This window comes from Opisthocomus hoazin, chromosome 18 (genome assembly GCF_030867145.1).
Source record: "Opisthocomus hoazin isolate bOpiHoa1 chromosome 18, bOpiHoa1.hap1, whole genome shotgun sequence".
Classification (NCBI taxonomy): domain Eukaryota; kingdom Metazoa; phylum Chordata; class Aves; order Opisthocomiformes; family Opisthocomidae; genus Opisthocomus; species Opisthocomus hoazin.
In genome coordinates, this window is record NC_134431.1 from 9,569,373 (window position 1) to 9,594,958 (window position 25,586).

The 25,586-nt window shown below is 40.2% G+C and overlaps 1 protein-coding gene across 3 annotated transcripts in view; it reads right to left on the bottom strand.

Moving 5' to 3' along the window:
* The window catches only part of SULF2 (sulfatase 2), a 170,464-nt gene extending 145,209 nt beyond the window's left edge, over positions 1 to 25,255 (bottom strand). For all 3 annotated transcript variants that reach the window (XM_075438982.1, XM_075438980.1, XM_075438977.1), the window contains exons 1-2: positions 25,206 to 25,255; positions 10,478 to 10,566 (exon numbers count right to left, since the gene is read on the bottom strand). The gene's annotated coding sequence lies outside the window, so the exon portion shown is untranslated. The remainder of the gene's footprint in view (positions 1 to 10,477; positions 10,567 to 25,205) is intronic.
* Positions 25,256 to 25,586: the final 331 nt, after the last annotated feature.

A 25,586-nucleotide genomic window follows, 5' to 3' on the forward strand; every position in this document is an offset into this window, starting at 1 on the left:
AGGGTTCAGAAAGACTGCATGAATTATCAAGCTGTAGCTACATCAGGTTTAATTAAGAGACTACCAACTTGGTCTGTTACAAGTCCTAAAACTGCCTTAATTTCCACGGCTGCTGTCATGTTTGTAGCTAGTCTCCTGTTCCTAACACTTTCTCCTCTTTTGTTCTTGTGTAAGAAAAAGACCTACAAGATGCACTCGTAATTACACATAGAAAACAAACAAAAGTAGCTGAATGTTGGGAGTGCGTGGATCAAAATTTTAGGTGTAACATGTGGCACTAAACTTTGAGATAGAGATGAACTGATTGTTTTCCTTCAAAGTGTCCATCTTAATCTGAAAATCTACCTTTTCAATAGAAGTAACAAACATATATAATGATCCAGTGCCAACAAACTCCTACTCAGTTTAAAATCCAAAGTTGAAGTGAAAATGAAGTCAAAGTTAAATCAATGCTAGACTTGAGAGTAAGTTTAGCAAGACAGGTACTGTATTTTGATGCACGCCAGTATCAGCACTCGGCAACTAATTTAAAGTACATCAGCAAATCACACAGCAAGTATTTCTTCACCAAGAATGACTCTGAGAATTAGACAATTCTGCTTGAGTTTGTAGCTTTATCTAAATTTCATTTTTAAAACTGCATATAATTAATCAAGACCTGAATTACAGAATGAGAAAGCAAAAGTTTCATTTGTTCAAACAAGGCATTTCTGTACATAAACACAAGATATTCCTTGTTCAGGAAGCATCAGTTGAAGGGGGGGGTGATGCGAAAATCCTCCGTTACCTTGAATATTGAGGTTTGAAACTCTTCCTGTTCAGCAGCCAAAGAAATGATTTCTGTGCACTCCAGCCAAGCATCAGAACAAACCTATTTGGTGGTTCAGTCCTATTTTCTTGCAGCTCTCTGTATAGTGATTTCCATTTACAGCAGCTACATTTTCCACTTTAGCTGGAGACTTTCTCCCAGCTCCCTTTCAGCTGAATATCCCCAGTAGCATCTTCTCTATACCAACAAGATTATTATTTTTACCCTGCCTGGAAATCTCCCAGTGCCTGCCCCTACATAAGAATCCCACACAAGCATACACCTCAAACACTAAACTTCCATAAATATATTGATCAACATCAATAATGACATATTGATCTCTAATGTTACAAGTCCTTGAAGTCAGACTGTAGTCCTAGTGGCAGGCAGGCATTCTAAGTCAGAATCTGCAGTCCTGGAATGGGATCAACAGACTGCAATGGTGTGCACCGAGAACAGTACAGACAGCAGAAAAGACCAAAAGCTTCAAACTCTGCTTTTTGTTCAAGTCCTTTCACCCCTCTCTCCCTTTAACTTCTTGCAAAGATGGCTTTAAAATATCTCTAGTTTTACCTCCAAAAGTTATTCTGTTTTGCAATAGTATGTTTAAGAATCTTAAAATTGTTGCTCCAATAGTCTGATTACAGCAACAACACCACTGGGCTCCGTAACCTTCTCTATTCCATATTCACTATACTAGCATTACCATTCTCTAGCATTTGCATTCTGGAATGATCAAGCGTCCACTTGATTCTTTGTATTTATTTTTCACTGAATTGCTAAAGTATCATTATTATTAAATTTCACTGAATTATCAGTCTGCAGAATACAAACCTCTACCTGAAAATTTGCAGGGTATCTCAACTAATTCTCACTAGAATTAGTTGCAACAACTCACAAAAGGAGCTTAACACCATGCAAAATTTGGCTGTGCTACTGCTTTTGAATTTGAACTTATTTTCTTCCTATATAGTCCCCACTGGCCATAAATAGGGCTTCTCAGGCCACATAATAGCTTTTTTTTTTAAAAAAAAGAAAGCATATCTTGTAAACATTGAGAAAAAGGAACAAATTGAAACCAAGTCAAACTGAATCAGAATCAAGCTGAACCTAGATCCAGCTTACAAAAAGTCCATTTGGTCACACCTAACTCCATAAAGAAACAAACCAATCCCTACTTCTCTTTAACTCATTGTCTCAGATGAGTAAACTAAAGATCCAAGTCAGGCTCTGTACAATTTCTTGGAAGCTTTGTAGATATTTTGTAGATTTTGGTATTTCTTTTCCTGTATCTTTGCTCTTAACAAAAATCACGTTCAATTCAGGGAACGTTATTACAGTTCAGTACACCATAACACATTCTACCAAAGCTTCCCAAAATCTGAATAATCTTTCCTTCTTCTACAGTTGCCATTGCTTTGAATACGCCTAGAGAAACAAAAGGTGCACTTCATGTTCTGAGTATATGAGCTTTACCTAATGGCAGGTTGCTCTTACAGGCAGCTCCATGCTAAAATCAAGCAACTGTGTATCCCATCCCCTTCCTTTCATGTTATTTTTCCACCTGTGTCCCAGTATATACGCTTTCGTAAGTATAAACAGAGCAACTTGATTTTCATCTAAACTATTCCTAAGAAAAACAAGTGTAATGAATTGTTTTGGCATTTCTTTCCTGTCTAGGTAATATTAAAATAGGCCAAGATGCATGTTTTCAGTGACAACACTTGAATCCTCAGATTAAAGATTAATAATGCATCACACATGCTGATAAATGCATGATTCATGAGAGATACATACGGCAAGTTCTATTTAAAGCTTTGTATGGCCATGAATAGAACATTAAGATGTATACAGTAGAAAGCAAAAAGCAAAAGGTGCCATTTGCTGCAGAAAAAAACTGCCTGGATATGGATGTGAGATCATGCTTTGCACAACAAAACATCTGTGCAGCTAATATATTAAGAAACCACTGCTCAAAAAAATAAAGCTGTCAAGCAATAGTCCAGTATTAGACAGCAGCCACACTTAGTGTCAGAGAGGTTTGCATATAATTGCAAATGTAGACTGCATTGCTGTTTGGCAATATTCTTAAAGCCCGACATGCTATAAATTAATGAAGACATAAAAAACTGATCTCGTGAATCACTGAAATCTACCTTGCACAACTGTAGAAAAGCTCAAAAATCTGTACCTCATCAGCTCAAAGAACAAAACCAAAATAATCTATCTGGTTTTCCATTTAAGCGTAACGGATTTCAAACAAAATGTGTTTGTTTACCTTTTTTTGCCCCTTTTTTTTTAAAAAAAAAAGTAGGTTGATCTTTAGGTCTTGGAATGGGATGAGATGGAATCAACAAATAAATAAAACCAAAGCAAGAACTTCAAGACTTTATTTTTTAAAAAAATTCTTTACAGTAAAAACTTTTAAAGCTTATTACAAGCATGAAGATGTCCCAGAATTCAGAGACATATGGCACCTGCATTAGGAGACTGTAAACCTAACATTTTCCTTTTCCACTTCTTGCAGAGCCACAGAAGCGTGGCTCAGGAGTTCTCTTACTGAAACTCGCATCAAGAATCTACTCAAAAAAAAACCCCACACCCAAAACAATAAAATCAGTGTTTAACTAAACTAATTTCTGTAGTACTATCCATTCTAGTTTCATGACCACTTGAATAATTCTCCAGAACAGGGTCTCTAGAGCAGATGATGCGAAATGTCACAGCATTTAGACATCAGAAGTTCCACTAACCAAATCATCACCCTACATAATAGGGTTTCCCAAACCACATGCTTTATTGTTGTTGTTTGCAGTTTGGTTTTCCCCCTTCTCCAGTAGATAATGTGGAATGTTCAGTAATATCTCAAAAATACAGCTAACTAAATTATATTATGTTTCTGAGCCACATTTTTATAACAGTAGTAAATCAACCTGTAAAACTAAGTTTACAAAAACACTTTCTGGGAAATGAGTTCATTAACTGCTTCAGTTCTTTGACTACTAAGAGTCCAAGAATCCTTATCAAATTCCAAATTGAACAAAATCACAATATAAATCAAATATATGTCAATTCTATATATCAAAATATAAAAAGCAATTCTAATTGCTGCTTCTTCTGAATACCCTCAATACGGAGCACTAGAACAGGCTGCCCAGGGAGGTTGTGGAGTCTTCTTCTCTGGAGATATTCAAGACTCGCCTGGACGAGGTCCTGTGCAGCCTGCTGTAGGCAACCCTGCTTCGGCAGGGGGGTTGGACTAGATGACCCACAGAGGTCCCTTCCAACACCTACCATTCTGTGATTCTGTGAATACAAAGTTTACATGGGACTTGGAATATAGTTTTATATTAAGAAGTCTTTCTTTTTTTTTTAAAAAAAAAAAGCCATAGAGAATCCTTAAGATTCTTCCTTCACCAGAAACGTTATCTTTCCACCTACCATTTCTGACTAACAAAGAATTTTCTCTCTTTTTCAGCTGCTACCTTTTTATATTTCTAAACAGTCTTATTCTAATCACGGTTACTCAACTATCTTGAAGTTAGTTCCCTTCTTTTTGTACCACCTTACTGATCCACACTCAATGAAGGGCTCAGAACTGTATATGTTACCACCCAGATGAAAGTTTCAGGAGTCTTTGGGAAACGCACAATCCAAACACAAATGCTCAAAAATTATTAAAATGGTAAACCAGGTTGTCCTGGTTTCGGCTTGTGTAGAGTTAATTTTCCTCCCAGTAGCTGCTGCATTTTGAATTTAGTATGAGAAGAATGTTGGTAATACACTGATGGTAGTTGTTGCTAAGAAATCAAGGACTTTTTCTGATTTCTCATGTTCAACTAATGAGCAGGTGTACAAGAGCTGGGAGGGATCACAGCCAGGCAGCTAGCCCAAGCTGGAAAATGGAAATATTCTATACCACAGATATCATGCTTAGTATATAAATGGGGTTGGACAGAGGGGCATAAACCCCTTTTCCATGAGTTCAATCCTTTTTCTGCAAGTTCTGCAAAATTCATGAGTATGGTGAAATCTGCGATTGCTGCTAGGGGACTGGCTGCACAGTCAGTCATCAGGGGGTGAGAAAAAGTGTAATGTGTATAGCTTGTTTTGCATATTAGTTATTATCATTATTCTTATTATTTCCTTTGTTGTCTTATTAAACTGTCCTTATCTCAACCCACAAGTTTTACTTTATGTCCATTCTCCTCCCCATCCCACTGCAGAGCAAGTGAGCAGCTGCATAGTCCTAGTTGCCATCTGCCGAGTTAAACCACGACACCAGTATGATTTAGTGAGAAAGATACATTTATAGGCAAAGAAAATAGATCAAGGATTATTAACTGCAACAGTGCAGGCACAGTACAACTTGTAGAACTTGCTGAGCAAGAGGGACTTCTCAACAGCGTACTTCTCTACATTTGTGGTGTTCTTACATGCTTTCACTGGCTGCAACCAGAGATGAAACACTGGGCTTGACAGGTCTTTGTGACTGCCTTGTTACCGGGTTAGACCAGTGTTACTTATCTTCAGCGTCCCCAGTACTATTTCTACTTCTGAGATTCCTAAACATGACATTTTCCAGTTTATGTTGCAACAAACTGAGGTACTCCGTTGTCCAAATCATGTTATCATCACCTTCAGTATATGCATGATAGTATTGCTTATAAAATCACCCCAAAACAGAAAGTCTTGAAACAGTTATCCAACATCATCGCCCTGTCTAGCGAGGCAGCAATGGATGATGTTCCCCACCCATCCCCAGCCATGTAAATATGAACACAGCATGCTGCAGTAGCCACTTTCCTAGCTACCTCTCTTCTCTGACTGTAATTTAAAGAGATCAACTACTTGGGCACACAAGAAGACAAGTCTTTTGCCTTTGCTTCGTCAGAATAAAGTAACTCAAGTAGAAGTCTAAACCTTGACATATCAGAAGAACTTGCAGAAACTATCTCATACTGCAAGTGATTTTGATCTCAGCTTTAAATTTTCTACAACTTATGCACCAAGAATACTATTACTGTAATCTACTGATCACATCCTACTTTAGAAATAAAATGACAAAAAGGTAAATAGTTTCACCTGGGAACTCTATTTAAGGCTCCTACCATAAGGAACACATGATGTCTTCTTCAGAGGTTTCCACTTTAAGTGCAATAACTTTCCTATCAGATGTTTCCTACAGAACATGCTCAAAGGAAAAAGGACAATACAGAAAAAGTTCAACTTTTTTTTTCTTCAACAAGAGATAATATAACGGAACAAGTAAACTTGGACCATTTCCTTCAGAACACGATGCAACACTAAAGATACATTTAAGCAAGAGAAGTCTGACAGTTAGTTTTCCTAAGGCTATTGTAAGAGAAATTGAGATAACTCCTGCCAAGATTGAGCAGCATGAACAGAATCTGGGATCAAAGGTTCAGAGGAAGTTACTTCCTCAGCTGCTGATCTTCCCCTCTGTCAGCCAAATACAGAAGGCGAATACAACAAATAACTTCAACACTGTTTTGCAATGTCATGGGCTATTCTAGGTTATAACTTTTCTAGAGGTAGCCTGAGTTCACTCAAAACTAAATTAAGTCATAGAGGACAATATTTTTGCCTTTATTTTTTCTTCTTTTCCCCCACAGACAATGATTCACCTCTTTTGATTGATTCCTCTACCAGAAACATTTCTTCAGCTTGTCAGCATAGTGAAGTGCTGGATTACACAATACAATTTTCTGGGAAGCTGACATATGCTCAAACATTTCATTATAATTGACTTGGACTTAACAAGCTTAGTTTGTGTTGTACAAAATAAATCAAAACTAGACAGATCATTTTCTCCTAGTGTATAAGGAAGGTATGGAGAGCAGGAGAAATCAAGAGTATAGAAATTGGCATTTTGTGGTTCAGTGTTTTTAAATCCCGGTCTGAAAATTGGTTTAGCTAATTCTAACAGAGACTATCTCATCAGCAAAAAAAATTAAAAGTGTGATCAACAGTTAAATGAACTAAGCCACCAAGACAAATCCAGAGAGTGGATTTTTTACAATCAGCTTCTGGAATATATTTTAAAAGAGATCAGAAAGCCACTTAACTGTCTTTACTATGAAGCTTTCAACTTTTATTTCAGGTTTGGGTTTTGTTGTGTTTTTTTTTTTTAATTCAAAAGCATAACTAGAAAGTCACTTAATACTAGATCACATAACTTCTGCATTCCTCAGGATTTGTGATGTCCATGCCAGACATCAGTGTCAACAAGACACTTCAATTTATACGGCTGACTAACACGTCTATAAAGACAATCAGCACACTGGAAAATTTGGACCTTGGTTTAAATTTGTTGCTTTCAGTGCAAAACAACATATATGAAAAACGTGATACATTTCAGTGGAAATTCTTAAGTAACTCAGGTGAATATGTATCTGTCATGCACAACAAACTTCTCAGCTGCACTTCGTGTGCTTTGGCTTCTGCTGCAGAGCTGTCTCAAAGCACACAAACAGGACACTTTTGATGAAAGTAAGCTGGAAGATGTACCACAGAGGCCCATTTAAAACCTACTACAAATGTTAATTAAAATTCAGCTGAAAGGACCAGACTAGAACTGGTATAAAGAAAAAGACCACAAAACACATAGCATGGATGTCAGACCCTCAGCACCAACTATCTTGCTCTACAGAGCTGCTTATATTGTGTTATTTAGTAATGCAGACTAAACATCTAAGTACGTGTTAGCTGATGAAGGATGAAGCAGCTCAGCATATGCTAATATGCAAATCACGAGCTCAAATTTAGTGTTAATAATTTCTCTGGTTTAGATACAAAGTTCCCTTGCCACTTGGGCCCAGTTTTCAATAAATTTCTTCAAGCATGCAATTAAAGCAAGGGAGTAACCTAGCTTATCCACCACAGTCACAGAAAACATTGAAAGCCTTGGAAGTTTCTGCTTCACCATCTTTTCGCTCTGGGTTCTCTAAATAACTTGAAACTTCTAACGCACACATGTGTGCACACACATCCTTTCAGAAATTAAGATTATGAATAGACTGCAAATCCTTTGTTTTCCCATTCTACAGGCAATGCCTTAACTTACTAAAAAACATTCTTTCTGCTTTGAGATGTCATTCAGAGTCATTGCTTCAGCTTGACTGCTCACTTATAGTCCCAAAAATTCCTGTAGGGTAAAGGCAGGGTCAACAGTTAACAACTGCAACATTGCATTACACACCCCCAAAAAATTGGTTTTTGCTCTGTTACAGTGGCAGAAAAGACCTATTTTTAGTTACCTGAAGACAAATTGAAAAATAAATCAGTTTCAAGTCAGTAGCCTCACAATGTTTTATTTTTTGCAGAACACTACAGACATTATATTTTTATTTGGTTATCTTCAAAAGTTTTCACAGATGTTATAAATTAAAAAAAAAAAAAAAATTACTCTGGCAGACCAGTAGTTTGGAGAGAAGAAAATAAAAGACACTTACTTGAAGGGGGCTCAATTCTGAAATTCCATTTGGACATCTAAATTGGCCCAATTTGTAGAGCGCCCTGCTTCCAGTGAAATCAGTACAACTTCACCGATATTTCAACTCCCCTCAAAAACTTAAACAGAGATATCCAAATGTATTTAACTGTACAAATCACATTAAACTGCTGTGCAAGAGCTAATTCCAAGAGTGCTGAGAATCTGCAAAATCCAGACTACCTGTCTCTGCAGACCAAAGCTCAGTTTAGAGATACCCAAACTAGCTCAAACTGATTTAACCACATTAGCACTAAGGTCTGCCAAACAAGGTAAATGCAGGGCTCTGTTCAAGTCATTAACATAGGTACACTGCTTCCAGTACTCAAGGATTCACATTTCGAGCCAGCTTAGTTGTACTGCATTATGCAGAGCAGCTGTATCTCTGGTGATCCACAGGCTAGATGGTTCAGAGTATCCCAGTATCCAAGGCTAGACTCCTAGGAGTATTCAAGCAACAGTGGGGGCAGAGAGGAGCACACAAAAAATAGCAGGGGGACACTCTACAACTACAAATGGTGCTAATATCCTCCTTCCCATTAACTGGACTTTTTAACAGACAGCATTACCAAAATACACAGTATTTTTGTCCCTTCCCCAAGATACTGCAATGCATCTGTAACAAATCAGGAAACAGGATTTGAGTCAGTAAATCCAACATGGGGATGTTGCATTAGATCTATGCTGGAGAATTTTCTATGCAAGGGAACTGCTTGTTTCTTGCCTTAAAGCAAAATAGGAATGGCAGGGTACTAGAAATAGCCAAGCATCTGGCCTAGAGGTAATTATTTTAGAAGTATTTGAACATCAGAAAATCCAAGAATCAGACACCTGTCACTCTTAATTCAGTCAAGTTCTGGTGCTGGCTCTGAACCCACCCTCAAATCCAAGTAAAAGTATCAGCAACAGGAAGAGGAGGAAAAAGCCTTCCTGTTCAGCATAAGGCTTAAAACAGTCAGTTTTAAGAAATAACTGCCTTACAGGACAGTAGAAGCAAAGACTTTAGGCAAGGAAAGCCCACCCTCGAATTCTGCAAATTTTGAGTCCCAATTCCTAATAGAATTCCTGTTGACACTTGATGGGCAGAGATCACCATCTCTGCAAATCAGACAGCTGACTGTCCAAGTGTAAATATTACCCTCTGCTCACAGATGAAACTAACAAAACTGGCATTATGCTGGATTCTTGGAAAGAAATAAACTTTACCAAACATAATCTGGAGATATTCAGTTTCTTTGCCTTTGGTAGTGTTGGCTTCACCTGTGGCAAGCGGTTTTCGGAAAGTGAACAATGCTAAACTATCTGAAATTTGACTGAAAACAAAAATCAAAGAACTCCCTGCAAAGAGGGTAGTCATGCTTATCCTTCAGATGCCTGTGTATTTAAGCTCCATTTCATCCTAAGTAAGTTAGAGTCTTTTATGTTGTAAAATTTGTACCCAGCTGAACTGGTAGCTTTCTGGCAACAATTCTGCATCCATAAAAGCAGCAGGCTGAAACTTAACAGAGCCTTTAAGCATATATTAAGTTTTCCTGTTAATTAAGGGGTTTAAGGTTTTCTGCACTAAAGAATTTTTTTTATTAGCACTAAGAAGCAGATATTCTAATCTGTAAAAGACTAGACTGCACCAAAAGATGACTGATTTTAAGACAATCTCCATAGCTGCACTCTTCCCAAGACATATGATGCACATATACTTCCTCATTAACAATGCACATTTTTAAATCTGTGCAATGGGTACGAGAATTTCAGAAGTTACATGGAACTCAGTCCCCCTATAGTTCCTCAGAACCACAGCAGAAATGCAAGTTTTAATGCCTTGAGAAGAACCAGAAAGTTTTCATACAGGTAAACTCATGAGGCAAAACGCTTTCAGTGGTAGAGCACTGGATAAATAGCGCTGCATTACTTATCTTAACATCTAATCATAATTATTCAATGAATGCAAGATCTTCAGACATTGCCTCTTCAAAATTATTTTAAATAAGCCACTAAGTGACAGAAATGGAACAGCTGATTTTTTTTTAATTGTGATTATAATAGGTTTTAACAAAGTCAGTCCCATATGCTTGCATCTCATCATTATTTTGCAGATACATCTGTGGTAACTCACGTTATAAACATAACGCATTTTGTTATGAAGAGTGAAAACATACCAAAGAAAGGGGGACTAAAGACTTTTACTGCAGTGTCCTCCACACCATGCCATTCTCAGTCTGGGAACACCTGCCAGGTAAGCAGTAACCTAATAAAAAAAACAAAACAAAACAAAGAATATTCAGAAGAGGGCATCATTTTCATGGCCCTTTAGCAAGTCACTTTAGAATTCTAAGGTACAGAGTTTTCAGTTTTCTTTTATATCAACTAAGAACACTCTCAGAACTCTTCTGGAAGCCCTCCCTTCCCCATTCTGCAAAGTCCTTGCTTTTGTACAGCAATTTCACTAATTCGGTGTTTTCAAAAGGGTCTGATTCTACAAGTTAAGTGACTGGCTGCCGCAGTAACTTCTAAGCAAAATTCAAGTAAACACACACAATCGTAACACAAATAAGGTGCTGGAGGTATTCAAACTTGGCAGTGACTAGAAACAGAATTAGAAGTAGTCCACAGTTTGTCACAGAAAGGTTGAGATTGCGAGGGACCTCTGGAGATCATCTGGTCTAATCCCCCTGCTCAAGCAAGGCCACCCCAAGCTGGTTTGCCAGGACTATGTCCAGGTAGCTGTGGAACATCTCCAAGGATGGAAGTTCCACAACCTCTCTGGGCAGCCTGTGCTGGTGCTCTGTCACCCTCACAGTAAAGAAGTGTTTCCTTACACTCAGACAGAACCTCCTATGTTTCAGTCTGTGCCCATTGCCTCATCTGTCTCTCAACACCAACAGGAGCCTGGATCTGTCTTCTTCAAAGCCTCCCTTCAGGTATTTATCTAAATTGAAGAGATTCCCCCAGAGCTTCATCTTCTGTACACTGAACGTTACCAGCTCTCTCAGCCTTAAAGACCTTAGTGGCCATACAGTGGACTCCCTCCAGTTGGTCCATTTCTCTCTTCTACTGGTGAGCACAGAAATGGATGCAGTACTCCAGGTGCAGCCTTACCAGTGCTGAGCCGAGGGGAAGGATCAGATCCTTTGACCCTCTGGCAACACTGCTCCTAATGCAGCCAAAGATAACATTAGCTGCTTTTACCATAAGGGCACATTATCAGCTCAACTACTGTTCAGTCCTTTTTGCTTTGAGAAACACAATAATCCACAGCTTCTGGATTTCCTAAATGTAGTCTGTTATCAGTCAGTCAGTATACAGCTGAAAGAAACAAGTAACTCTAACATGACTGTGGCAAAATGATGGAAAATCCCAACTAGCCACTGCAGTAGATTTTTTGCTCTAACAAATTAGGTATCTCTTTTGCCTTTTCACAGCTCACACAGTAGCCCTGTCACAGGAAGGCTGCTTTAGACTCCAGATGCAGACAAAAGTCCCACTGGGTTTTAAGACCGGGCCCTATGAGGCATTAGGTTTCTAAGCATCAGTAGCTCCCAATAAACATCTTGAATGCTCCAGTTGCTGTCTTATCATTGCAGATGCAGTGAATGCATACGTGGAAGACTAACAAAAGTAGATATCAACATGATAATGCCTTTGCCCTGAGATCAGAGAGAGAGCAGCAAAACTCAGCACACAGATGATGAAAGAAACCCTATAATTCCAGCATGATGAAAAAATATTCAGCATTAAAACTTCACTGGGTGGCAGGCTGATTTAACGTTGATTCAGACAAGAACAAAAAACTATTCTTACCTTGCAGTGCAATTGATAGTATAAAGTTTTCCACTTACACATTTTACATACATATACACAAAAAGTCAAGTAGAATTAAGTACTGCTCACAGTTTATTTCATATCCAAGACAGGAAACCTATCTTTCAACTATTTTGTTTCTAGGTTGTAGCAGATATTCTCTACACACGTGCACACACATTTCTCTCTCCTTAACATCATACCATTGAAGTTAGAGGAAGAAAACTTAAAATCCTGAATAAAAGTGAATATTTATATATGCTGAGAAGTGTGAATAGTACTACAGCCTCTTTTGTAAGACATCTTTATAATTTGGATTTAAGACAGCATAACACTCCTGCTCACCAAATTACCCACAAAGAACCTGAAAGTGATACGACTACTCCTAACACTGTGTTGATTTTGACCTCAGCTAGTTTTAAAGCCTTTCCTTGATATTATTAGCAGCCTGAAAATAAGCAAGCGCTAAAAAAAAAACAATAAATTGAATCTAATTCCAGGTGGTTTACCATACCCATCTCTGCCATCATAGTAGCATTGACTCCATTCTGTATCTCTGGTTGCATGTTCATGATATAGTCAAACAGAATCCACAGTATAAACATACTCATCCTGGTAGCGACACTCCAAGATTAACATTCACTACTACAACTCTGCTGAACACTAATGGAGGGATACATGGTTCTAACAGGCAACTATGCTTTCTAAATAACAACATGAGAGGCATTATATATTTACACATCAGCAATCCAATCAAGTACAGCCTGACGACAGAGGGCTGATTCAGAAAAGAAGGGATCACCAGAGTTCAGTTCTCCAACACCTTTGGTCCATGGGAGAAAGTAGCTATGGAGAGCTCTTCTCTTTCTCTGATGTCTGTCCAACCTGTTAAACTTCTTACAAGGTTTCACAGCTTTACTGGGTACTCTACTCCTGTGCTTTGAAATGCAGTGTGCTAGAAGACCAAGTTCACCCCACAAACACAAACAGATGCTGCATGTTAATACTGGAAGCTATGAAGTACTGTAAGCTTATTATAAGGAACCCCTGCTCAAGATCACTAGAAACAAGTCCAACATCAATCTATCTTGTAATAGGACAGAATAGAAATCACAAGCTTTCTCAAAGTCTTAGGTCTTGAAGAAAGAAGGAGTTGTTTGGCTTATGATCTAATCCAGGGGACTAATTCAGTCTTCCCTTATCGGGGCAATAATTATTTTAGATCATAAATCATTTTACTCCTTTCGTCTACATTCCTCCTAGGGACTTCTGCTATGTTATGTTTTCAGGATAGATCCTTAAGAGAAAAAAATGCTGGTATTTGACAGGTTCCAACAATATGGGACGAAAATGAGATTCTAAATCTCTAGAAATATAGTCGGAGACTTACAAGGAGGGAAGTGTTTAATTTCAGGTTCAGCTTTTAAGTATTACTGGTGCCAAGGTGCTCTGTTCATCTCCTGGTACCAAAATATCATGGGACACATATGAAACTTTCCTGCACAAAACTTGCCAAATTCAGGCTCTATTCCCATTCCCCCTTCTCCCTTTCCACAATTCAGCATCTGTTTAAATATCAAGGTCTTCACTTTTTTTAAGAATCTGCTGTCCTGTAGAACATTTTCTTGCTGCAAACACTTGGTTCTGTATCAGACTTGCAAAGTTTGGTATACAGTGCTACATCTCAGATGCACCCACATAACCATGAACATATCAGACTGTGCTTGGCTATTTGTCAGCATACATCAAATTACATGCCTTAGTAGCTTGGGAATCATATCCTAGAAAAATTAGCAAGAATGCACATTCAAAAACAGATATTAGACATTCTGGTCAATGGAATTGATTGATCCAATTTTGAAAAAAATTAATTCTGGTTTTGTGTGTGGTTTTGGTGGGATTTTTTGTTTATTTGTTTGTTTATTTGTTTTGTTTTAAATATGTCTTCAATAATCTTACAGGGTTGCCATTTCCAAATCTAGCTTCCAGTGGAAGGGAAGAAAGATACTGTTGCTAGCTAATCAAAAGTTAAATCTTTCACCCATTTTTAAGTTTCAAAAACCTAATGGAACTGTTATTTTAATTGCTTGTAACATCTCCATTCTTGCTAAGATTAGCAAAAAGTTTTGAAGTCTCTGAAAATTATTTTTGTCATTTTCAAAGTGACAATAACTATCAAGTCTGTCCGGTTCTTTTTAAACTGCAACAATACTGTAAGATAAAAGCAGGATGAAGTCACAATTTAGTTTTATTGTTTGACAGCACAGCAACTTCAGCTGTAGCTTTAATGAGATAAAACAACAGTGGCTGAAGTACTGTACTCAGGTCACACTTTAGAACATTGGTGCAGAAGCTAGAAAATTTGCTCATGAACTGTACAAGGTAATAAGCTACTGCAAATACATCATACTGTTGAAGTTTTTATGTTCTGAAGCTGGTGATGTTAGTACTCTCACTTGACACTACAAATCCTTATACAGCTACAAACAGGAGTAAGAAAGTCACAAGAATCATCTGAAACTAGATTACTCCCTTCCCTAAAGTCACGGTAAATGCATTCAACAGTTAACATGCAAGTCTGTATTACATGTAGTCACCTGATGGAAAGGGACGTACTATGCGAGTCCCTACTTTAATCTCTGGCATAACAACTGACTAAAAAAAGTGACCTAAAGCTGTTAATAAGAAGAACGTTCAAAATTATACAGAAGATTATAGGAGGAGTTAATTGAGGCTACAGCACTTTTCTACAGTGCACTGCTGGAGCACTTGCTTAACAAAACCAGGACAAATCCTAATTCAACAGCAGTGCCTGAAGGAAAGGAAGAGACATCAAGATATATGTTAAGTAAGTAAAATAGTCTCCAGCACTCTTTACGGATGTGAAAAGAATATAATGAATCCTTCATTGCTTAGAGTGGAACATTTTTGTTTTGCCAGAGGACAGATTTCCAAAGAATGATACTTACATTTTCCTACAACCTGTAATTTTCTCATTTATCATTTGTCAGGGCCCAAAGAACTTTTAATGCACATAGCATGTTTGCATATGTTTAATGATCCTTTTACCAAACAAATGTCACAGTTTGAAGGAGGAAATTAGTTAATATTGCTGATGTTGCTAATTTAACACCATTAATGTCACACTGAACACCTACAGAACCTGCAGGGTCTTGTATCATAGCTAAGCTCTACTAGTTGCAAGTCTGTTCTCGAGCAGACAGCACCAAGAACCTAACAGAATCACAGAATCACAGAATAGTAGGGGTTGGAAGGGACCTCTGTGGGTCATCTAGTCCAACCCCCCTGCCGAAGCAGGGTCACCTACAGCAGGCTGCACAGGATCTTGTCCAGGCGGGTCTTGAATATCTCCAGAGAAGGAGACTCCACAACCTCCCTGGGCAGCCTGTGCCAGTGCTCCGTCACCCTCAGAGGGAAGAAGTTCTTCCTCATGTTCAGACGGAACTTCCTGTGCTTCAGTTTGTGCCCATTGCCCCTTGTCCTGTCACTGGGCACCACTGAAAAGAGCTTGGCCCCATCCTCCTGACACCCACCCTTCAGATATTTGTAGGCATTTATAAGGTCCCCTCGCAGCCTTCTCTTCTTCAGGCTGAACAAGCCCAGTTCCCTCAACCTCTCCTCGTAGGGGAGATGCTCCAGTCCCCTCACCATCCTTGTAGCCCTCCGCTGGACTCTCTCCAGTAGCTCTTCATCTTTCTTGAACTGGGGAGCCCAGAACTGGACACAGTACTCCAGATGAGGCCTCACCAGGGCAGTGTAGAGGGGAAGGAGAACCTCCCTCGACCTGCTGGCCACACTCTTCCTGATGCACCCCAGGACCCCATTGGCTTTCTTGGCAGCCAGGGCACACTGCTGGCTCATGGTTAACCTGTCGTCCACCAGGACACCCAGGTCCCTCTCCGCAGAGCTGCTCTCCAGCAGGTCCACCCCAAGCCTGTACTGGTGCATGAGGTTGCTCCTCCCCAGGTGCAGGACCCTGCACTTGCCTTTGTTGAACCTCATCAGGTTCCTCTCTGCCCAGCTTTCCAGCCTATCCAGGTCACGCTGAATGGCAGCACAGCCTTCTGGTGTATCTACCACACCTCCCAGTTTGGTGTCGTCAGCAAACTTGCTGAGGGTACATTCTAACTCTTCATCCAGGTCGTTGATGAAGAAGTTAAACAAGACTGGGCCCAGTACTGACCCCTGGGGGACACCACTTGTTACCAGCCTCCAACTAGACTCAGCACCGCTGATGACAACCCTCTGAGTTCTGCCATTCAGCCAGTTCTCTATCCACTTCACCGACCACTCATCCAGCCCACACTTCCTCAGCTTCCCTAGGAGGATATCATGGGAGACTGTGTCGAAAGCCTTGCTGAAGTCAAGGTAGACAACATCCACGGCTCTCCCTTCGTCTACCCAGCCAGTCATGTCATCGTAGAAAGCTATCAGATTGGTCAGGCATGATTTCCCCGTGGTGAATCCATGCTGACTACTCCTGATAACCTTCTTTTCTTCCACTTGCTTCATGATGGCCTCCAGGATAAGCTGCTCCATCACCTTTCCCGGGATGGAGGTGAGGCTGACTGGCCTGTAGTTCCCTGGGTCCTCCTTCTTGCCCTTTTTGAAGATTGGAGTGACATTGGCCTTTCTCCAGTCCTCGGGCACCTCTCCTGTCCTCCAGGACCTCTCAAAGATGATGGAGAGTGGCTCAGCAATGACATCCGCCGGCTCCCTCAGCACTCGTGGGTGCATTCCATCGGGGCCCATGGATTTGTGGACATCCAGATCACTTAAGCGATCCCTCACACAGTCCTCCTCGACCAAGGGAAAGTCGTCCTCTTTGTGGGCTTCTTCTCTTACCTCCGGGGCCTGGGATTCCTGAGGGCCAGTCTTAGCACTGAAGACTGAAGCAAAGAAGGCATTCAGTAGCTCTGCCTTCTCCGCATCCTCCGTCACCAGGACACCCGCCTCATTCAGCAGCGGCCCCACGTTGTCCCTAGCCTTCCTTTTGCTGCTGATGTAGTTGAAGAAGCCCTTCTTGTTGTTTTTGACATCCCTTGCCAGCTTCAATTCCAGGTGAGCCTTGGCCTTCCTCGTCGCATCCCTGCATGCTCTCACCACGTTTCTGTACTCTTCCCAAGTGGCCTGTCCCTCTTTCCACATTCCATGGACCTTTCTCTTCTGCCTGATCTCCGCTAGAAGCTCCTTGTTTAACCATGCAGGTCTCCTGCCTCCTTTGCTAAATTTCTTTCTCAGGGGGGTGCATTGCTCCTGTGCATGGAAGAAGTGTTGTTTAAAGAGCGACCAGCACTCATGGACCCCCCTGCCTTCGAGAGCCCTGGCCCACGGGATTCCTCCCAGTAGCTCCTTGAAGAGGGCAAAGTCAGCCCTCCTGAGGTCCAGGGTTTTGATCCTGCTTATCGCCCTGCTTCCTCCACGCAGGATCCTGAACTCAACCATTTCATGGTCACTGCAGCTGAGTCTACCTCCAACCTTCACATCCTCCACCAGTCCCTCCTTGTTTGTTAACATGAGGTCCAGCAGCGCGCCTTTCCTTGTTGGTTCCTCCACCACTTGCATCAGAAAGTTATCATCGATGCTCTGTAGGAACCTCCTGGATTGCGCCTGCCTAGCTGTATGGTCTTCCCAGCTGATGTCAGGGTGGTTGAAGTCCCCCATGAGAACCAGGGCCTGTGACTGTGAGGCTGCTTGCAGCTGCCTGTAGAAGGCCTCATCAACCTCCTCCTCCTGGTCAGGTGGCCTGTGGTATACACCCACCGTAATGTCACCCTTATGAGCCTGTCCCTTAATTCTAACCCACAAGCTTTCAACTCGTTCCTCATTTGCCCCCGGGCCAAGCTCAATGCATTCCAGTTGCTCCCTCACATATAGAGCAACTCCCCCACCTCTCCTTGTTGGTCTGTCTTTCCTAAAGAGTCTGTAGCCATCTATGACAGCATGCCAGTCATGCGAGTTGTCCCACCACGTTTCTGTGATGGCGACCAAGTCGTAGCCGTCCTGCTGTATAATGGCTTCCAGCTCCTCCTGTTTATTGCCCATGCTACGTGCATTGGTGTAAACACACTTGAGCTGGGCTGTCAATCTCACCCCTGGCCTTGGCACTCCAAGCCTAGGCTCATCCCTAGTGAGCTGGGCAATATCCCCTTCCCCCTTCGAACCTAGTTTAAAGCCCTCTCAATGAGCCCCACCAGCTCGTGGCCAAGAATTCTTTTTCCCCTTTGTGATAGCTGAGTTCCACTTGTTGCCAGCAGGCCCGGTGCTGTGTACACCTCCCCATGATCAAAGAAGCCAAAATTTGACTGATGGCACCAGTCCCTGAGCCACCTGTTAACCAGGTGAGTTTTCCTGCCCCTTTCAGTGCTGTCCCCTGCCACTGATGGGATGGAGGAAAACACCACCTGCGCCCCTGATCCCTCAACCAGTCGCCCCAGTGCCCTGAAGTCCCTTTTGATGGCCTTGGGACTTCTTTCTGCTACCTCGTCCCCGCCAACCTGCATTACCAAGAGGGGGTAGTAATCAGAAGGCCGCACCAGACCAGGGAGTTTCTTCGCAACATCCCTAACCCGGGCCCCAGGGAGGCAGCAGACTTCCCTGGGGGATGGGTCCGGTCGGCAGATCGGGCCCTCTCTTCCCCTCAGAAGGGAATCACCTATGACAATGACCCTCTTTTTTTTCTTAGTTGAGGCAGTCGTAACCCATGCAAGTACCACATGCAAGGAAATTCAATAAATATTTTAAAGATTGCCTTGATTCTGTAGTTAGGCTACCAGACAAGTGTGACTAAAGACAGATCATTTGATAGAGGTTTAGAGGCACTACTTGGAACTCAAATATTTATCTACACTCTTACAGCTGCCTCCACTTCTATCAGCATGCTAGGATTTGGAGCAGTCAGAAAAGAATCCAAGTGGATCACAGAAACCATTGCATCATGGTATTTCTAGATGTACAGCAAGATCCATAGCTTTACCCAATGCATCAGATGGCAGAAGACACATTGAAGTGTTGTCTTCAGTTGCAGCCATGCCTTTTCACCCATCTCTATGCACAACTGAGTTGCATTTCGTAAAGTAATTTGTCTCTGCACATATTAACTATGAAAAAAGCCTTCTAAGAGCAGAAACATACAATTTTTCTCTAAGCCATTCAAGTCTTCTAGACACTTCCTCTGACAAAGAATGAATGATGTAAAGGAGCCAGATTCTTTAGAAAGTCCTTCAAATGCTGCTGGTACTGGAACATAGGGGAAAATAAAACTTGATGAAGACAAAGAGGTAAATTATTTTAAACAGAATTAATAACACACCAACCCAATTATGCGTGGAACGTACCCAGAAATAGAGGTGGGGAAGGTAATTGCAACGCAATTCATACGCAGCAACAGGAGCTAGTAATGTCAGGATGATTATTAGACATTTATCAATACGGTATTTCCCTTAACCTGATTAGTAACAGATACATACAGTGTATTTTTATTTTAAAAAAAGTTGATAATTCTAAACATTACAGTCAGCAATGTATCTGGCTTTTTGTTCTTTCCCTACCCAAAGGCACAAAGTGTTATGTTGATTGCAAGACCACAGGACCACAGGGATGGTGAAAACTGGCAATGAATTCGACTTGATGTGTAGTAAAGTTAGGGGAACAAAAAGAAACAAACACCAAAGACACAGAAAAATCAGAGAGAAATGCTCCGGAACTAAGGCATTACTAAGCAGTGCAAATCATTCAGAAGTTGCCTCAAACTTGTTTGAATCCTTACCTGACAAAGTTGACTGAATATCTCAGCAGTATAGAGACAATTTTATTAGATTTTGCCCTGTCTTGCTCACCTAAGTAGACCTAGCAAAGCTTTAATTTTTGTAACATATACAAACCACAGTGAAATGTCTTAATTCAAACACATCAATATGACAAGAAAGTAACTTCAACAGCTTATTCCAAACACCCTAAACTGAGGTCTAAGCCAAAGAAAGCAAACAATCCATCAGGTAATCCATCTAGTTTTGTACTACTGTTTTCTTATGGTGCACCCTTCTCAGAGAGAGACCTTTATCTTTCCCGAAGTAACGAATCTCTAGAAACATTCATGTTCTCTACAACTGATGCTCAAGGCACACATCACATGTCTGGCACAGTGAGATTTGGAAGTCTAAAGTATTAAAAGGATTTCATATCCCAGCATAATGAAAGCATGCTCCTGACAGCACAATCTAGAAAACAGCCTGCACCTTAAGCAGCTCCCAATTTGCTTTATACATGCATACATAAAATCCCAGCTTTCTCAAATACTTAATATAATTCCTCAGGTCCCTAAAATAATTTAGGCAAAAGCAACAACTTGGAGCAAGAACAAAGACCTAAGTTTTCAAAGGATATCCATTTTTAAGTTTTACTTTTTCATACGAATGAATATGCAGTTCTTCCCTAATACAGTACTATTATTTCCTGGATCAAGTCCAGTAACGTAAAATAGATGTTACTAGATTCTACAGAAGTAATTTTAGGATTAAAGAGATTTATTCCTCAGATCACCTAAAAATGGAAGAAAGAGGATACTATACACAACCATGTATTGAAATCCCAATTTAAACACTACTAGGAGAAAAATTCAGATGACCATTCATACTCCCTACAGCAGTCCTCTACAAAGTCACTGGCAGTTGCAGGTATATGACTTACTAGAAGAACACAAAGATTTTTCTTGCAATTACTGGACAAGACAGACATGGACATTTACCACTACCTTGTTCCCTACTCAAACTTAAATTCCGATGACAGGATCTTGTCATTATTTTTTAAAAAAAGAAGCTACATACATTTAATTATTACTTTTGGCAAAATATAACTTCACATGCCAGTTGAAAATTAACGCTATTATAACAATGCAACATCAACCTGTTACTACTTTTAACCAATACAAATAGGAACTGGTGGAAGAGGAAGAAAGGAAACTGAACTATAAAGCTTTGTGGAGATTAGCTGATGTTAAATTCATCATATTTTAAGAGTCCTACCAAGTATTTGGTGTGCAAGAAGGATCAGAACTTTAGTTCTTAGGTGTGCACTGAGCTTTATAGTTTCGGTACTTCAACCTTTCTTAGATACAAGCTGCAATTTCCAAGGCTGCACACTATTGCTCCTTTCACAGTCACGGAAGTAAACTGTGTTGGGTTAGGATTTTTATGTAAAAGCTATAAAAATAAAACAACAAAAAAACCCACCCTAAAACACACTTCTGTCTTTTTAACTTGTATTCTTCCTCTCCACTGAATGGCAGTAACTCTGGGGTAACATGCAGGGATAACACTGCAAAGGATGCATCAAGAACTTCATACTCTTAGCACTTCAACCACATACTAGACAGAATCCAGAAGAAAAATATTAAATCTATAAGCAGATCCAAGAAAATCTATACAACAGGTCAATCAATCAGGACTTGCAGATACCAAAAACCTACAAGAAGTTTTCCTTATTTGGTTTCCAGATTGTAAATAACACCAGCTTCTGACACATTTCAGCATCTTTAGATCCACAATCTTCCTTTCCAAAACATTACAGCAAAACACAAGTTCTTAAATACACTGAATCCACCTATTAAACTGGGTAATCATAGTCAATGATTCAGTCACAGAGATGGTCAGAACTGTCAGGTCACAGCAGAACCATTGTTTACAGAACTTCCTACCTCAGGGATCAATAATTTCAGCTTTTCATAATGACTGCTGCCTGTCCAAGATCTTCAAATGAGGCAGCCAGTTCAACTGCTTTCTTTTTAGGAACTTGATATAAGGTGTTGCCTATTTCTAGACACGTCTTCCTGGAGGAATGAGACTTCATCCAGTATTTATGTTACTTCTAGTGAGGTATTGCTATTTACAGTTGTTTCCCCACCACTACAAAGTTATTACCTTCATTTTAGAACACTATATGCAGATTAGAGAGAACTCTACAGCTTAATAGATGCATTTTATTTTGACACTCTTCCAACAATCCATTAAACATGGCTAATTAGTACTAGTGATTACACATCAAAACTTATTTCACCACAAACTGCTTAAACTCACTGAACTGTGAGCTGCTATCCTGATTTTTGCTGTTTACTGAAACAGTCTTACTGCCTCAAAAACAACACTTCTTCAGATGCTGCTTCTTGCTGAAGACCCGTACACTTGCAGCATCTGTATTTGTAGAAAGGCATAATTATATCTAGTATTGAGACCAGTCTGAAGCAATAATTTTATGTACTTCAGAAATACTGCATGTCATCTCCTCCTACAGAGGTCAACTGCTAATTACTCGAAATCCTTCCTTGTCAAACTTGCATCATCATTCCAGAATTTCTCCCCACGCACCATTTTGGTGATGGGTGGAGTGGTGGGGATGGGCAGAGGAGAGGAAGTTAACAAGGAACAAACTATATTGAGAAATTCACACAATTTCCAGAAGTTAAACAAAAACCTAAGTCTATTAGAAACTAACACTAACGCGGGGGGGGGGGGGGGGGGGGGGGCGGCGGGACGACACATGGACGGGACACGAACAACAAAGCAAAATTCAAAAAAGTATCAAACAAAATAAACTCTACTCATTACAGCTTTCAGGTTTCAAATTAAATCACAGCTTGTACTGGAATGAACCCAAGATATTCTCAAAAACATGAGCATACTGCAACATCCACCTTTATATTGGAAATGTACGCCTGTATCTCATTCTCCAAAGTCTCCACTCCAGCCTGACAAATTGGCCCAGCATATTGATAAAAATGAGAATGTGTTGTGTCAAGGATACTGCAAGGGTGAATTTGAAAGGCAGGTCTCCTCTGCTCTTCATGGAAAATTGGCAAAGGCATGGAGCATTCTTAATAGAAGCATGATCTCACCAACATCTTTAACCAAAATTCTCTGATGGGTTTGTAGCAGTTCTTGACCTTACTTTATTCTGTGTGGCAGTGAGGCAACATCTTCAGGTGACTGAGGAAAGGATGTTGAGAGCAAAAAGGAGAAAAAAATATTGTGTTTCTCTGAGGGGATACAATTATTTGGAAAATGTTTTAATCCTATGTTATCTACAGAGCAAGAAGTTAGAGCTGTCTAGAATTCAAAGTAATTACTTCTAAAAACTATTTTGAAGGGAAAATAAAAATTCACACCTTTTTCAAGTCGTGGAGTTCTTTGAGATATTAGATATTAAATCTAGCATCTCAAAAATATGCATCTACTATTACACAGCAAAAGCATTTGCTGTATTCCATCACCTTCCTTCTCATTCACAAGAGGAGGGGGTCTTATTCATGTACCTAAATTGGTCATGTACCTAAATCTGGTCAGACATTGGAACAGGCTGCCCAGGGAGGTGGTTGGGTCACCATCCCTGGAGGTGTTCAAAAAAACATATAGATGTGGCACTTCGGGATATGGTTTAGTAGGCATTGTAGTGTTGGGTTGACAGTTGGACTTGATGATCTTAGAGGTCTTTTCCAACCTATGATTCTATGATAAATCACTTATATTTGCAAATTCGATATCACCGAGTTGTTTGAAATACGACTTTTGTAGATAAGCAGCCATAATTATTCTCACTTGGGATCCTCACACATGTTTAAAAGGAAGTCACAACAGTGGAACACAAAGACTTAAAAACAAAACAATCAGAGCCATAGCAAATCATCATCTATTCCAACTTAACATTTTGTTTAGTGAAATAATATTAGCTACTTGGGTAGAAAAACTACAGACATTTTCCCATCCATTTAGAGGAAATGATGGAGAATCCGGTACTGAAAGACCAGACTAATCGAGACAGTTTTATACAGCAAGGGCAAACACTTTCAACTAGAAATTACCTGAAATAAGACTCCTTGCACGGAATCTAAAGCAGCAGGGTGCTATGAAGCCAAAACATAAGCACAGCAAAAAGATTTTTTTTGCAAATATCAAAATGCAGGAAAAAAATTAAGTCCATTACATACTTTGAGAATAATACTATATTTTCCAAATGAGATTCAAACAAACACACACAAACCCCTCCTCATTCAAACCGTAAGCCATCTATAGTAGGAAAACCCCACCATGTGAGGAACCTTGCCTCAAATTCCATGATTTGTGCTGAAGAGTCCAGAGTTCACCCAAACTCCCTAATACAGATTAAAAATAAAGCTGTCCTATTTACACAGATATTTTGATTGTTTTCCTAAAACTCTCTTATATTCAATTTCCCCACCCCCCAAAACCAAGCAGATAAAGGTTAATGTAAAATTGAGCAAGATGATAGGGGTGTTAGCTTAGTTTTTGAACAGCACTTTCAAGTTTCACTGCTGCAGGAGGTGTCATGAAACGCAAGGGTCAACCAAATTCTATGAAGAGGATTGGCTTGGAGGACTCTTATAAAATGTTTAATCAAAACAACATCCTTACACGTATCAGTTTTACTTCCACATAATAAGAAATTCAAGAGAAACACTGAATATTAGGGGGGACAAACTACAGAAGAATATCTTTAAGTAAAGTCATTAAATTTATATTTGGGGAGGAGAGAGGGAATAGAACTGTTATGCATACAGCTAGCACCAAACCCATTACTCCAGTTGCATTCTTTGAAGAACTCTTAATCACCTTATACTCTAATGCCTAAGTTCTCAAAGCATGGCCCACCACGCTTTACATCTCTCACATGCATTGAGCATAAAAGCTATTGCACTGCAGATTAATTTTGGAATGCTGCTGACACCTAACCCATTAAGGGGCTTTTCACAACTTCTGTCTGATGGCATAAGACATTCATCATTAATAGCAAAGACATTATTTCTTGCCACAGCAAAAGTGAAGAAAAAAAATCATATTTTCACCAACAATTTCTGGTTTTAATCTACTGAATTTAACATTAGCAACAGAAAAGCAAGAGCACATATGCATTCATTCACATGTTTGCACGTCGGAGAAAGCAAGGGAGATGACACAGACTCTGCACCTCTGCACGGTTTCACATCCATACGTAATGCTTTAAAAGGACAACCAAACAAAAAAAAGCTAATTGGAGACCTACCATTAGAATACCTACCTACAACTCCACCACGTCTATGCCTGGAGCCCTGAAGCCTTGCAGTGCTGTTATTCAACAGCCCAGCCCCGGACTAGGAACCATAAGTTTTTTAGTACAGCGCATGTTATTTTCCAGCTCAGCCACTGCCTCACTGCGTGACCTTGGGCAAGTCACTTCCCCCACACCTCAGCTCCCACCTGACAGCCTCCCCCTCCGCAGAGCGCCGAGGATGAAAACCCGGGAATTATTCATCACAAGCGACTCCGCACCGGCGAAGCTGGAATAAAAGGGGGGGGGGGCAGGGATGGGAGTGGGGGTTTCCTCACACACAGATGATAAAAATCTCCCCGACACTGATTCAGCCTGCCGCCCGGGGGAGGATCTCCCCCCACACCTTCC